This window comes from Lingula anatina, chromosome 3 (assembly GCF_051362555.1).
Source record: "Lingula anatina isolate TDL-2025a chromosome 3, LinAna3.0, whole genome shotgun sequence".
NCBI classification, from domain to species: Eukaryota; Metazoa; Brachiopoda; class Lingulata; order Lingulida; family Lingulidae; genus Lingula; species Lingula anatina.
This window is the reverse complement of record NC_141769.1, coordinates 29,756,397-29,772,169: the sequence shown is the minus strand read 5'-3', so window position 1 is coordinate 29,772,169 and position 15,773 is coordinate 29,756,397. Positions and strand designations below refer to the sequence as shown.

The 15,773-nt window shown below is 37.7% G+C and overlaps 1 long non-coding RNA gene across 1 annotated transcript; it reads right to left on the bottom strand.

Moving 5' to 3' along the window:
• Positions 1 to 7,932: 7,932 nt before the first annotated feature.
• On the bottom strand, positions 7,933 to 12,021 carry LOC106178732 (uncharacterized). The gene is made up of 3 exons (XR_001239974.3): positions 11,053 to 12,021; positions 10,258 to 10,754; positions 7,933 to 9,820 (listed from the first exon to the last, which is right to left on the bottom strand). It is a non-coding gene; the product is annotated as an uncharacterized LOC106178732 (long non-coding RNA).
• Positions 12,022 to 15,773: the final 3,752 nt, after the last annotated feature.

Genomic DNA, 15,773 nt, shown 5'->3' with positions numbered 1-15,773 from the left:
TTAGAATAAGTGATGTATGAAGGCAAATAGGATCACACGAGAATATTGAGCACTTCTCATGTTAAGAATATGTGTGAAGCTGAAGTCCCGTAGAACAAAGAGGGTAATATTACATGTGCGTAGAGAACACGTTTTCAGATGCATCAGCATCATCAGCTGTGGAGCAGTCGGCGGTAACCTGTGACATACTTAAAATTTGTACGACGCTCGTAGAATACTTCGTACTGCCGTTATCAAGAGCACTCGTCTGAGTGCGAGTACTCCCGTATCTGACCAAGTCGGGTTCAAACACATCTGGGGAAAAACTTCCGTCATTGCTGGTTTCAAATCTAGAACTTAAGTGTTCCTGTGCTATGCTATTCAAATGGCCCTGATCCCCCGTGTTTGCCGGAATGGCGGTTTTGCGTTGACAGCCGAATCGTCCTAGAACAAGTCTTATTGTATCTTTTAGTTCTTGGCGGTAACGCTGTGCGCTCAGGCAATACAGAAAGAAATTTGAGGCATGGTTCAGGTAGAATAATAAAATAAAGATAGAATAGAAAATGTTATATGTTGCCATTGCATCAACATCATTTAGTTCACTAATGTTTATAATTCCGCTTTGAATAAAATTCAACCCTGAAACCATGATCAAAAATGCAAATGTCACAAGTAGTAACATTTTGGTTATTTGTCCTTGAGAATGGCCGGATTTATTATTATTACAGTTACGCATATGTTTAAGTTGTTTCTCTCTTTTTCGTATTGACCATATTATAAACCCATTGATAATAGGAAGGCTAAGAAGTGGCACAATCCAGTACAAAGCAAGTGAGATCCATCTGTTGACGTATGCAAAGAAGTACGTCACGCCGTCAGTATGGTTGACAAGTAAGTCCACGCTGTCGTGATAGGTATTCCAGCAAATGTCAAAACCGCAAATAGAAAAGTACATATCGGCAAAGAAAATATGACCGTTAATCGCAATGGCCACACCACTAACGAGTAGAATTGCTATTTTCGCAGATCGAGGATTGGAATTTTGTGACCAACGATGCGGAAACCTGATTTTCATTAATCTCTCTGCACTCATTATCACTAGTAAGAGTGCACTTATTTCGGGGGCAGTATAAACTGTAAATAAAGTTAATTTACATACGTAAGGATTAGCCGACATGGCATGACTATCGCTTAGTTCATACTCGACCCAGAAGACGAATCCGATGACCAATACGAACATGTCTGCCACTGCAACTCCAATAAGAAATATGCATGTAGTGTTCTTGCGTAAGGAAGGTCTATTGAGCACACACATTGCACACGTATTCGCCAGTAACCCCAACACGTACACCACAGGGCGGCCTATCAAACGCAAGCGAAATGAAAGACAAATCAGCCAATTTCCTGTTGCTTCACACAGACGGGCATTTGTCATTGAATGATCGTACAAGATTTCCGTGCAATTAAGATCTGACCCGTTGGTACGGAGTACATATTGTTCATTACTGTCTGTTCTTAAGAACGGAAAATGGGCACTGTCATTTTGATAAACTTCACCTGCCATCGTTACTGCTGTTTACCAACGACGATGAATATCTGCACCAAGCTTCTAAATCTACATATATTTGTCACATGCAAGTTTGTCCAGATCACGGTAATTCAACTGCTGACTGCGTCTTCTTTTAAACATTCTATCCGTGCCATTTGCTGAGCCGTTGAAATAGTCTGTTATTTCGTCATTTGTCTCCCATATTGAATGACCTGAAATGGTAGATGTGTAGACGGATATACTTACATATATATTTGTATCTACCAGATATATTTCCTTCAGATTTGACGCATTAAATTAGCGTTAGCTCTATTTTGTTTTTCCCCTGTGAGACGCATGTACGCAAAATGCAGTGATCAACATCGTCCATAAAGAGCAAACATGAACTTGGAAGCAGCGTCCAGAAATAACTTTGAAATGCTGAAGCACGCAGTCCATCCTCACCTGGAGACAGATATTGAAGTGGCTATTCAACAACAGCAGTCCCTTGTATACTTTCAATCCGGACTACACTATGGGATTAAGGTGCCTATAGGTTTGGCAATACCATAGGATAGTTATAGAATTGGTCACAGTTTAGAATATCAAAAAATGGTTTGAGACCCTTTTTGTGGTATTCTGTGGCCTAAAAGTGATCATACAATAATGTAAGATTGTCTATCATGTTTAATCTTGGCAGCCTGGTAGACACGAATTTGGTCTGCTACACCTGAGCGGAACAATTTTCTGAAAGGCAAACAGTTTCCAGGGAAATTCCATTTTTGCTGCATAAAGGTCTAAAGCGCATCGTATTCCTTTAAGTATAATGATGAAAACAAGGCATAAAAGCATAGTGATGTATCTGTATCCTGTGAAGTCATATCAGTATCATCGTTCACTCAAGCAGATTAATAAGACATTTCTCCTTGTCTGCTAAATGACAATTTAAACTCTCTGTAAACTAAATTTTAGCTAATGAAGCCATGCTGATATTCAATAACAATAATAGTGAGCAATGATGTGGGGAAATTCTAATCAACAATGAGGAGCAAGCCCGCACAAATTAATGAAATAGAAGTGATTTTTACATACCACTTTGTTTATCTCCGTTGGTTTCGTGCTGACGGAGCTAACACAAGCACAGCCCTATTCAGTGCACTTAAAATAAAAATTGTTCTGTGTCGAATCTGTTGCAATCATTGTATTATCATCAAAGCCTTTTGCTAGTCCAGTACCAGTGTATGTGAACATGGTTGTTCATTCTCGAGCTCTCCAATTTGTGACTGTTTTCAAAATCTGATTTAAAGTGAAATAGCACATGTCAAACTGAAACGAACAGATGGTTTTGAATAGTTCCTGAGACTAATTAACTTCGATTACAATTTAGTGTCTTTATCCCTTGTGGTGTCTCAACAAAAACTCACTGATTGGCAATATGTTGGTGGCTTCATTTGTTATTGTTCTACTTGACATTAGTGTAAGCCGTAGGTGTTCGCTTAAGTATTTTGAAAATTGAATTTCTGGTGACGACAATGTCACTTATTAACGTTTAAATAAACATCATGGTAAACTTGAGGAGACATATATTGTTATTGAGTTGCATTGGTATTGACGTTCAACCCTTGCACATCGAAGGGAAATCAAAAAATCAAAGCATCATTTGATGACGCCCCACGACAGAGATTTTTTAGAAAGAGAGATTGACGTTTGTCCCCTAAAGGCTACATGAGTAGAAAAAATTCATTTTCCAAGTGCATCTACTTCCATCTCTTGCAAATGACAAAATAAGAAACAATGGGTTCAAACGGACATTTGCCTTTAATAAAATGATAAAATACTCCGAGATATAACATCACCAAAATGACACTTTTTTTGGCATTAAACTGAATCGGTATTAACATTCCACCCTCGCACAATCATCCGGATATCAGAAATCGTAGCATCATTTGTTGACGCCACACGATGTTTTTTTAGAAAGAGGGTTGTCATCATGTTAGTGGAAAGAATTTTTCCGTCTCTAAGTATAGGCTACCTTCCTTGAATTGACATAAAAAGAAACACTGGGTTACAGTATAGAAAACTGGTATTTGATATGACCTGTACGTGTTACCTGTGCACTGTAGACTTGGAAAGGTGAAGTTCCCGCGGGAAATATACCGGTAAAAGTTATTTTCCTGTCTTCAGTCCATCATCAATTTTACAGTTTCATCAATATTCTAAAGACTACATATTTTGTTCAAGACCATTAAGCGCTTCTGTGCTTGTGGTAATTGGCAACTAAATGATTCGAAAATGTCACATCGATGTGATAGAATGCTTTTCAATTGTTAAATACCCTCCACTATTACGCAAACTATCAAGCAATGTGCCTTTAAGTGCTAGCTCCCCAATCGATAGAATTAATGAAGGCAACCGCCAAAAAACCATAGAGTGGCTGTTTTTGGTGAATTTGCTATATGGTAAACCTTAATGGTAATGATGCTTCACAAATTGCCAAGACATGCAGTAGTGCCTTCTACTGGAACATGTTCCCAACTCATTAAAAAAGCCTATAATACCACGTGTGAAATGAATTATTCAGGGAAATTATAGACACTTTAGGTAATGAATTTTTACACGAAAACTAAGCGTTTCATTCGTAACACTTTTTGATAAAATCTCTTCATGTATATATCAGCAGTACTGGGGAGGGTGGAACTGTACAATTTATTCCTTGTCAAAGGGGAAAGCAAGCCAATCAATTATTACTAATCTGTATCAATATGTAAAAATAACATGCACAATATACTAATAAATGTTTATGCATGCAACATTGTGTTAGTTGATTAACCAAAGGAGGATGACAAAACATCATTAAGTTGTTATGAGAAAACAACATTATTCTCTTTTTCGAAGTGATGATTTGCCAGCATCAATTATGACCACGATTTTAAAAGTCGTTATTGCTGCAGTAGTTGTGATAACCTTCTATTTATCGGGATGCCGCAGAAACCCAAACAAGCACCTGAAGATATACGGCTCCCATTTAATGTATTTAACAGGAATATTGGGTTTTTATATGTTACTTTTATAACGCTAATATTTATACATTATCGAACCACTCTTAGCTTATGGTTGGAATAGAATAACCCGCGCCGCAACGGTAGTTACACTACATCTGCAACCGTCTTCATTTCCAATGTAAATGCAATAAATCATTATCTAGAGACCGATTAGTGGAGAATTCCGTTCCCCAAGTGCTTTCAGTTTTCCTTTTTTTGTGTGTGTGTGTTCGTATGCAAGCAGGCAAGTGGTGCAAAGCGATGCAAAACGTGTTATACTTATCTGCACCTGTGTAACCTCCTATGCACTCCCAGCTGCAAGTATGGTAAATGTTTGTATCCGCAGTGCTAGCTTCTGGTTATCATTGGTCAAATGTACAATTACAACTGATACTCTGATGTGTGTAAATAAATTGTCCTTTCCATTTGTGCATTGCCACAGTCAAATGAGATTGATTTATTTGGCCAATCTCGCGTTAATGTTCTTATCATGCAAACCATACCGGCCAATTAAATAACTACTGACTAAATTCCATGTTGCATCCCGTATATTGAGTGATTGTCAGTATTTAGAGTTGTATGCAATCCAAGGGACCTGCTGTCTTAGGCTGTATTCCCAGAGCTTTTAGATCGATCTATCCCCGCGGGGAGTCTCACAAGATTACTGTCAGATAATCCGGCTTAAATGTCCGTCCCGCCTACTACAAGCTGTAAGGGGGTAATTTACTTTCGTGTCCGCTCGGCTGACAGCTATTTAGCGTGAACCCCCAGGGAGTTAGGTCGATCTAAAGTAGATCGATCTAATCTCTGGAAATGGGGTCTTATACGTGTCCCGATTCATGACCCCCTCAACATAAACATCCCAGATCCATCCAAGTTTAAACAACGGGAATGTGGGTACCTCGAACTTTAACTGAATCTGAAGATGCTATTAAGGATCTTGTTAACTGGCGTGTTAATATACGGTACCTATTTGGTTTAGATTGTAATGGGGACAGATAATCATATTTTGGAAGGGATATTATTCGAGATAGCCTAAAACGAGACTGTTGGAAATGCGTAACGTCATATGAAACGCGTCATATAAAACGCGCTAGGATTTTTGTGTAATATAAAGTTAACGCATTATAATGCAAAACAGAAGGATTTCTACTGCTCTACAGTACACATAACTCAGGAGAAAACAGTCAGAAAATATCCGTGGAAAAATTCTGTCAGCTTGAAAAACGTTATCGCTAGTCTGCCATTATTTCTGAACCATGTCTCCCCCTCCCCCTTATTTTACGCCAAGTGTCGAGATTTTTCCTCCGCGGCGGACGTAAGCGTGGGTGTTGGTCTGGCAGCTAGTTGTTAACAGCTTGGGTGTTCACACGGTCTTTACAGGATGTACTGGTATATTGAGTTCATATATAGAATTCTCGTCATTCAAGTGTAAATCTTCCCACTCACAATTCATACTTAATGTCAACAGGCAGCTCATAACTATACTAAGTCAAATCCGTAAAAAGTCTAAATGACGCCATATGACGACCAGATCACATAGCCCCCGCCCAGTGGCGTACTGCAAAATTAAAAGCATATGTTCAATTAGCAATCTGGCAATTTTCAATCTGATTGTGTTTAATTTATCTTGGCCCGGTTGTGAACAGAAATAGGAATGCTTTTATCGCAACACTGTTAACACATTCTTCGGTATCTGTATGGGCACCTTCTATCAATCTCTGACTGAAAATCAAAAGAATTTGCCGATTTTATTCCATTGTTGTTATTTCCTGTAAAACACAAGTATGAGGTAATAGAAATTGTTACACATCTTCTCTTTCTCAGAAAAGAAAATTTTAACGCTTTTTCATTGTATTTCTTCTGTTTTCTTTAAATGGATATATGTATCTTTTTCAAATTGTTGAACGGTTTCCCAAGAAACAGCTTCAATGATTGCCCATGAACTGATGAGTGAATGGTTCTGTTATAGATAATGATTTGATAATTTTAAGCTTTTCTTGATATTTGGTTGCTGTCCTTCTTAAGCATTATCTATATAGGTTATGTTATTTCTGATGTTGCACACGTTATCGCTTTTAATTTTCTCTTGATTACATGTTTGAGGCACTACAGTGGCATGTATTAAACGTTCACTTAGCACAGAAAATCACTCCATAGCATTTTGATAACAGATTGAAACTCGCAACTTCATGGCAACTTCATTAAAAATGCATTAGTTATCTACAACTACTTTCGATAGAACGTCAATAACGGTACATATTATGTTCATACATTTTGTCAACTATATTTGTCAAAACAGTTGATGAAATATCGCAATTAATAGCAAAGTTATGCTTCGTGAGAGACAATTGATAAGAGCGACTGATGCTTTAAGGGCAAATTATGCCTTATTTCAGTGTTTGTGTTCATAGTTAAGAGCTTGACATACATGTACATGTAAGACTACGCCATGCGACCAGTGTGCACAGTGATAAAGGGGTGACTTAATCGAGAGAGTAGGGTCAGGTGCGATAGAACTTCCCTGGGAACAGTTAACTAAAAAGCAATGCTCAGATTAACATAAGTTTACCTACTGCTTTATCACATGCCTAACCGGAGCCTACAAACGGCAATATCAGTTAATTTACAAAGCGGGCGTGATGATCTTTGTCGTAAATTTTTTGTGTACTTAAGTACATACAATAAACCACTTATTGCTAAAAGGAATGAATATTTTATACCCTCAGACGCCCTTAGAATTTATGTTAGAAAAAACTCACAACTGCTGAATTGATCTGCAATGGCGTTAATTCCATGAAGATTGGCTAATATTAATGGCCTTCAAAGGTGTGTGGCGTATGTGATTCCGCCATTTTTTTCATCTATTTCTATTTTCTGTTTTAAGTTATAATACATTAATTAGTATAAGTTACATTTACAGATTAATAAACCCATTTAATTGAATGTTCGCTTGGCAAAAAAAAAGGGGCTTTCCTGGGGTAAATGGCTTAATTCCCACATACATACATACTCATGGTAAATGGATCCATACCAGCATTCAAAGTTAGGGACCATTCCCACAGATATTTGGATCGATCTATCTCCCTCGGGAGTTTCACTAAATTGCTATCAAACGAACCGACTTAAACGTCTGCCACGCCTAATAAAACTGTTAGGGTAATTATCTTTACCCCTAGCTGATTAGGTAGGCGTGACAGACATTTAAGCCTCTTGAGCTGATAGCAATTTAGCGTGAACCCCCAGGGAGTTAGATCGATCTAGATGGATCGATCTAAGTGTGGGAACCCAGTCTTTGTCCATGTTTTTTTAACGTTTACGGAGGTATAGCCATCTATGAAAATCCACGTGGTCTGATTCCAGAACAAACGCGATGACCGCTGATTTGGTGTTAAATGGAATTTATTATATTTCTATGAGTTGCTTACAGAGTATGTATTGTGAAGTATGGACCTTATACGAACAGTCGTCATCCTTTTTTGTTAAAACAGCTGGTTGCTACTGTGCCCTTGTGAGGACACATCATAGTTTAAACTACAATGTCATGTTGAAAATGGGATTACACAAGAATATTGAGCACAGTATGCTCATGTTAAAAATCCATGTTAAGCATCAGGCCCGTAGCATTATGAGCGTTATATTACATATGTGTGGATGACACGTTTTCTAATGTTTCAGCGTCATCAGCTGGGGAGCAGTCAGCAGTAACCTGCAACATACTTAAACTTTGTATTACACCAGTACAATCCTTCGTCTTGACGTTATCAAGAGCACTGGTCTGAGTCCGACTGCTCCCGTATCTGACCAACTTGCTGGGTTCAAAAACACCTGGATCAAAACTTTCGTCATTGCTGTCTTCGAATCTGGAGCTAGATTGTTCCTGTGCTATGTGATTCAAATGACCATTATCCCCTGTGTTTGCCGGAATGGCGGTTTTGCGTTGACAGCCAAATCGTCCTAGAACAATTCTTATTGTATCTTTTAGTTCCTGGCGGTAACGATGTCCGCTAAGACAATACAGAAAGAAATTTGAGGCATGGTTCAGGTAGAATAATAAAATAAAAATAGAATAGACAACGGTGTATGTCGCACGTGCATCAATATCATCAATATCACTTATATTTACTATTCCTATTTGAATGAAATTCAAACCTGATACCATGATCAAAAATGCAAAAGTCACAAGTAGTAACATTTTGGTTATTTGTCCTTGAGAATGGCTCGGTTTATTATTGCAGTGACGAATGTATTTTAGTTTTTTCTCTCTTTTTCGTATTGACCTTATGATAAATCCGTTAATAACAGGAAGGCTAAGAAGAGGCACAATCCAGTATAAAGCAAGTGAGATCCATCTGTTGACGTATGCAAAGAAGTATGTCACGCCGTCAGTATGGTTGACAAGTAAATCCACGCTGTCGTGATAGGTATTCCAGCAAATGTCAAAACCGCAAATAGAAAAGTACACATCGGCAAAGAAAATATGACCGTTAATCGCAATAGTCACACCACTAACGAGTAGAACGACTTTCTTCGCAGTACGAGGATTCGAATATGGTGACCAACGATGTGGGTATCTGATTTTCATTAATCTCTCTGCACTCATTATCACTAATAAGAGTGCACTTATTTCGGGGGCAGTATAAAGTATAAATAAAGATGATTTGCAAATGTAAAGATTAGCCGACAAAATGTGACTATCGCTTAGTTCATACTCAGCCCAGTGGAAGAATCCGTTGACCAAAATGAACATGTCCGCCACTGCGACTCCAATAAGGAATATGCATGTAGTGTTCTTGCGTAAGGAAGGCCTGTTGAGCACGCAAATGGCACACGCATTTGCTAATAACCCCAACACGTACACCACTGGGCGGCCTATTAGACGTAAGCGAAAAGAAAGACAAATCAACCAATTTCCTGTTGCCTCACATAGACGGGCATTTGTCATTGAGATATCGTACAAGATTTCCGTGCAATTAAGATCTGTCCCGTTGGTACGGAGTGCATATTCTTCATTAGTGTAGGTTGTTAAGACTGGAAAATTGGAATTGTCAAGTTCATAAATTTCACTAGCCATTGGAAATGCTGTCATTATCAATGGTTATATTTTTGCCGAGTAATACATATCGTCACAAGAGTTTCTATATGTATCTGTTACACGCAGAAATTGTTAAGATGACAGCAATCCAAGTTGCGCAGAGACGTATTTTATTTGAAAATCCATCCGTGCTATTTGCTAAGCCGTCGAAATAGATTGTCTTGCCTATTGAATGACCTGAATGAAATGGAAGATGTGTAAACACTACGTTGTTAATGCTAGTATAGGTAGACTATACCATAGTATTTTTGCCGAATATATATATATATATATATATATATATATATATATATATATATATATATATATATCCCTCTCTGTTTGCAGTCCGTAAACTCAATGGCTGCCAATGCTGAAAACAGGACAGAAGAAAGGAAGTGTCTTGATCAATGGTCGTAACAATATCGTTTATTTTTATTGGGGATAAGCAAGCAAATCAATTTAATACTAAGGTGTTCCAATTGATAAACCTAACATAGAACAATAAAACTCCATTAAGGTTTATTAATAAAACATGACATCATTCTCTCTATTTAAGTGTTGTTTTACCAGCATTAATTATACATTGCAAACATGATGAAAGGGGTTACTGCATTGGCACAAGCTATGGTTACCTTTTTCAAGAAGCGACGGAAGATCCAACAAATAATCGGGTTAATGGCTCCTATTGATCTATCAGGAACATAATAGTTTCATCAAACAGATCCTTCTGGTAAAATGTATAAAAAACCATGATACGTATACGTACATACATGTACTACTCTATTAATTCCAGAAGTCTACACACTTTTCATCTGTCTATTGCGTTAGAATGAAATAAAATGGGTTGGCGTCCCTTTTGTGCATTGCATTAGTCAAATGGCATTAACTGATTTTGCAAATCCTGTGTTAATGTCTTTCTCGTCCAAACGATATGAGCCAATTAAAGAACTACTGATTTGGGGGCTGACAGAGAATTCTGCAAGGCAAATGTGTCGCGTGCTCAAAGTGCATATCAAGGATCTTAGCACGGTAAACAAATTCGTCGAAGCTGAAACATTCGGAAATCAAACTTGAGCGAGGTATTCATATATACAAAGCCTTCCCTGCGAATCTGATGAATACCTTCAATCTGCAACAGAAATAAGAGCTTTACAAACATTACAAGCAATAAGACTGTAGTATGCAAATTAATTGTGGTCAAACTCATCTCAAAATCGAATTTTATCGAGATGTTCATGTGAAAAAACCTTCATTGCGAACTTGATGAAATTTATATATATGTAGAAATGACGCTCTAAGCAGAGGTCCTGGCTGCTTGTGAGATGACCACTGCCTAAAGCGCCTTTTCTATCCATTTGCAGTCATGATCGAGTGAGCAATAAGCTTTTGCCACTGTCATCTGAAATGCGTGGAGACGGAAGACCTACCTGTATGAAGTAAAGACTTGGAGTTGCCAGATGTGTGAAGGCATAAGGATTTATCCGGGGTAGAAATAATTTGATTCCATCTGGTATCAAATCATCGAGGTCCAGCAAGAATTTATGCATGGGATTGACGATATTTCTCAGTCGAGTCTAGTAGAGAGGACCATAGCAACACATACAGCCCTGCTTCCGTATCTATTTGTTCTACTTTTTACAAGTCACGGTGAATCATGGAGGATTAGAGATAAGGATTTCAATGAAGTTAACTCGTGGAAGAATAAAGATCCCTCTTTAACATATAAGTGAAACCATCATGGTGGTATTAACCAGTTGTAATGAAATACATATGAACTTATTCATTCCGGAACACATTGTTTGAAAGTATCTTTTCAGTTTATCAAAGCTTCAGTTCTATAACCAGAACAAATTTCACATGTTCAACAGAAAAAATAATTACAGATAGCGTAAAAACTGTCCTTAAAACATACAGTATACAAAAAAAAAAAAAAAAAAAAAAAAAAAATCATCTCAATTTCAGTCGATCTGGAAATGGCAATAATATAATTTGCTGCAAATAAAAGACCTTAGTCAGTGAAGTCGTTGATCCTGATGCGACAGTTGAGACTAATAGGAGCAACCATTGTAGCATTTTTACACAGTTTTTTTCGCTTCCTTGTTTCAAGAACCATCCATAGGTATGGGTGACGGATAGAGGCGGTGGAGTAGCTTTGCCCAACAAAAAGCTTTGTGGTCCTATTCCATACTCCCTATTAGCACCTGCAGCCGACATAGAAAAATGATGGCTGAAAAGAGTAATAAAACCAGAAACAGTTTTGAAAATATTGCGATGAAATTGGAGACATTTGAGGAAGATGACGTTTTTAATAAATGCTGAAAATTTAACGACTCTTCCTCTCTTGGTTTAGCTAGGCACACCGAAAAAATTGAAATCTTAAGCATAAAGTGCCATGGCGGCTTATGTAGCTTCTGACAAGTGCCAGTGTCTGGCAGTAACGGCACCTGTCAATATGTTGTTTACTTGATGATAATATTAAAAATGCTTCACTTTAATAATTTTAATTAATGAAACTTTAAAAAACTTTAATTTTAAAAACACTTTCAGGGTTGACGCACGACAGTGCAATAAAATTGTGTGCGAAATTTAAATTTTAAAGCTTGTATACTTTTGAAGTTATTGAACCTTGAAATATGTAACAGTTTATATAAGTTAGAAATTACCATTCTTTGTCTTTATATTTTCTAAATGTTTGTTACAGTAAATTGCATTTTGTACATGTCACAGTTTATTGCATCTTTTATCGTTCATTATAGTCCAGACTGTCAGCTTTGCAGCGCCCACAGTGTAGGAGGAAATCTTTTGCTCTGCTAGCATATTTAGTGTTATAAATTGTATATCTCCTCCGAAATGAAGAAATACCACTAATAACTACTAACGATTTTTCCAGTCACCCGATAATCATGGAGGCGTGAAGAAATATTCGACAACCTATTCCATTAAACATTTGTTTCCTTTGAATAGCAAATGCGACTGAGTGAGTGTGCAACCATGTGAACAGTCTAGAAACTAGAAGTTTATTGTTCGTCCCCACGGTGGCGGCGAGCTTGTGAATTTTTAATTGGGCAGACACTGGGAGATCACACAGCAATCTGTCAAATGTGCAAAAAGTGTGTGGGAGATGCATCCATAATGAAAACACATTATAGGAAAGCAAAGTTTTTCCAACAGTTTTTCATTTATGTGCGCCTTCGGGGCGGGTGGTGAGCACACATTCCTAACGTTTCCAAAACCGTCGAATAGACGACATCATCTAACAATTTTTAACATGATCGCAAGCTCCCTTTTTGTGCGAGCTCCTGTACAATTTTGTCTTAGATACTTCAACTTCGGTCTTTACGAAACACGGACCTTAACACTTCCTTGGCAAATGTTTGTTTATTTGTGCCAAAAAGTTTGCATACAGGGTCCCATAATCGTTTTAAACTGTATACTTGTATCTTAATTTTTAGTGTGTGAAATAGTTAAAGCTATTAACGCGCAATCATTCTCATTTACTGATTTGATCGAAGTATAGACATTTGTTTATACTTTCTAGGTGGAGGTATTTGATCTCTGAGTGCTTTCTAGTTATTATTATTATTAAAATTATAATTATTATTATTATTCAAAGCATCGTTTCCCTAACTGAAATGATATATTAAGGACGAACATTCTTTGTAAAGAAGCAAATCCAAAGGATATAATTTAAAAAACAAAACAAAAAAAAAAAAAACGTTCAATTTTCGCTTGACTTGTAGCAGGATATAGCAAAACGTATGCTACCACCTTTTTTGAAGTGAAAAAGTTGGTTAACTCTCTGTTCAGACTTTAGGAGGGAAGGACGACGCTGTAAAGTCTGGCATGCGTTCAGACAGTTTTTGCCCCTGAATGATTTTTATTACACCTAACAAAATTTAGGGTACAGACAATGGGCGTGCAGTGTTAGCCAGCTTCGTCAAAAATATAGGCCGTATTTTGAGGCCAATAGGCATTCAGATGACGGCTGGACGGCTGTCTGGGAAAAGCCTTGCAAGAGACCCTACAAACGGCAGTTTCATTATCTTTACAAAGCAGGCGAGAATTTATGTTCGAAAACTCACAAACGCTAAATAGATCTGCAAAGGCGGAGGTACAAATATAAGTGAACACATTATAAGTTGCTTTGAACGCCTTTCAAGAAGCTGATGGATTTAATATCTTGAGTAAAGAATGACTCATTTATGTTTTAGTGACCAATTTCCAAAGTTGTTTGGGCTACTTTTATCACTCTCTTTTAGTGAATGAACAAACCAACTTTTAGTTACAAAAGTAGACATATTCTTATTATTACCATTGCAATTTAATTTATTCTTACTGTGCTAGTGACAATTGCTTATTATTACTTCTTCACAAAGTGAGCAAAATCAACAGACCACTGCGCTATAAATAAATAAATAAAAGATGGAATACACCAACGTCATTTCCAGAAATCAGATTGTTCTAACATTTTACAAGATGTGACGCTTACATTTGATTACACAAGAATATTGTGCACAGTATCCTCAGTGTAAGAGTAAAGCTACAGTTCCGTAGCACAAAGCGTGTTATATTACATGTGTGTGGAAAACACGGTTTCAGATAGACCAGCATCATCAGCTGTGGGACAGTTAGCGGTAACCTGTGAAACACTTAACCTTTGTACGTCACCCGTAGTGTCCTGTGTGCTGGCATTACGAAGAGCACTCGCCTTAGTGCTAGTGCTTCCGAATGCAATAGACATGTTGGGTCTAAACACCCCCGGAGCAAAACGTTTGTAAATGTTGGTTGCCAATTTGATTCTAGATTGGTCCTGTGCCATGTGATTCAAATGACCATGATCCCCTGTGTTTGCCGGAATGGTGGTTTTTAGCTCACAGCCAAATCGTTCTAGAACAATTCTTATTGTATCTTTTAGCTCCTGGCGGAAGCGATGTCCGCTAAGACAATACAGAAAGAAATTTGAGGCATGGTTCAGGTAGAATAATAAAATAAAGATAGAGTAGAAAACGGTGAATGTCGCACTTGCATCAATATCATAAATATAACTTATGTTTATAATTCCGCTTTGAATAAAATTCAAACCTGATACCATGATCAAAAATGCAAAAGTCACAAGAAGTAACATTTTGGTTATTTGTCCTTGAGAATGACCGGATTTTTTGCTATAGTAGCACATGTGTTTTAGTTTTCTCTCTCTTTTCCGTACTGACCATATAATATATCCGTTAATAGCAGGAAGGCTAAGAAGTGGCACAATCCAGTACAAAGCAAGTGAGATCCATCTGTTGACGTATGCAAAGAAGTACGTCACGCCGTCAGTATGGTTGACAAGTATATTCACGCTGTCGTGATAGGTATTCCAGCAAATGTCAAAACCGCATATAGAAAAGTATACATCGGCAAAGAAAATATGACCGTTAATCGCAATAGCCACACCACTGACAAGTAGAACGACTTTCTTCGCAGTACGAGGATTGGAATATGGTGACCAACGAAGCGGGTACCTGATTTTCATTAATCTCTCTGCACTCATTATCACCAGTAAGAGTGCACTTATTTCGGGGGCAGTATAAACTGTAAATAAAGTTAATTTACACACGTAAGGATTAGCCGACATGGCGTTACTATTGCGTAGTTCGTACTCAGCCCAGAAGACAAATCCGATGACCAATACGAACATGTCTGCCACTGCAACTCCAATAAGAAATATACATGTAGTGTTTTTGCGTAAGGAAGGTCTGTTGAGCACGCAGATGGCACACGTATTCGCTAGTAACCCCAACACGTACACCACTGGGCGGCCTATTAGACGTAAGCGAAAAGAAAGACAAATCAACCAATTTCCTGTTGCTTCACACAGACGGGCATTTGTCTTTGAAAGATCGTACAAAATGTCCTTGCAATTAACATCCGTCCCATTGGTAGGTACTGCATATTCTTCATTAATGTACGTTGTTAGGAATGGAAGATTGGAACTGTCCAGTTCATAAATTTCACTAGTCATTGGCAATGCTGTCATTATCAACGAAGTTAATGTTTATATATAAAGACTATCTCAAAGTTTTTTCGCCGAGGATATATATATATATTCTATTTCAACATCGACACAGTTGCCTCCTCTGTTTGCAGTGCGTTAACTCAGTAACAT